Source organism: Procambarus clarkii, chromosome 14 (genome assembly GCF_040958095.1).
Source record: "Procambarus clarkii isolate CNS0578487 chromosome 14, FALCON_Pclarkii_2.0, whole genome shotgun sequence".
Lineage (NCBI taxonomy): Eukaryota > Metazoa > Arthropoda > Malacostraca > Decapoda > Cambaridae > Procambarus > Procambarus clarkii.
The window spans coordinates 32,933,425-32,934,596 of NC_091163.1; positions in this window are offsets into that span (position 1 = coordinate 32,933,425).

The following is a 1,172-nucleotide window of genomic DNA, read 5'->3' on the forward strand; positions in this document are numbered from 1 at the left end:
CAGGTCTTTTTAATTATACAGTCATTACTGAACTATCTATAGTCATTAATCATTAGCTTAAATTTGCCTATGTTTATTATTCAACTTTTCTTTGATTTCATTTATTACCTAGGTTGCCTAGCCTTGCCATGCTCCCTTACTCCATTGTACCCCTGGCTTTGCCTGCATCTCAAATTGCAATTTGTTACTTACAGTGTACCTGTGAGTACTCGTAAGCAATCTACCTCATTTTTGCTCAATTTGTTTTTGTTTTTTTTTGTTTTTTGTATTGCTTAGTCTTGCTTATATTTTTTGTTTTGTATTTCCATATCTTGTGTTTTGTATAGTCCATGTTTACATGTTTTTTCTTTAATCTCATTAATTGCCTAGGTTGCCTAGCCTAGCCATACTCCCTTACTCCATTGTACCCCTGTAAGCCCCTTTTGTGTTTGTTTTGTACAGTATTGTGTATATATTTTTCCCTATTTTATAGCTTTTTTCTACTTATTCCTGATTCCACAATCAGCTTCTTTTATGCAGTCAAGTATAGACCCAGAACTTAACCTCTTATCCACTATCTATGACAATAATCACTTTAATGATCTAAATTGCAGATATTTTGCAGCACATGATGTAAACAATGTATTAACTCATAATCACAATATCTCTGTAATCAATTTGAACGTTAGATCCCTAGGTAAACACTTCGATGATGTTAGTGCCTTGATTGAAACTATTGGCAACAAATTCTCTTTTATTATACTTACTGAAACATGGTTGAAAGAGGATACTACTCAACTCTTTAACATGCCTAACTACTCAGCAATTCACAACTGTCGTCAACTTCAGAGAGGTGGTGGCACTGCTCTTTACTACCACCAAGAACTAACATGCTTAAAAGAAATTAGAACTAGAGACTGCTATGGGGAGTATATCTTCGCCAGCTTCAGAGTCAAGGGTGCCGAGTCTGTCCTGTCTGTGGGTGCAGTCTATAGAATTCCCAACACTGATGTGTCTGTATTCAACTCAAACCTTAGAAATCTAATACTTGATAACAGACTGAACAAAAACCACCTAATTATCGCAGGGGACTTTAATATTGACCTCTGCGAGCCAGAACACCCTACTGCTGTTAGCTTCCTCAACTGTATGAATTCCTGCCTCCTCATACCCTTAATCACTAGACCTACTAG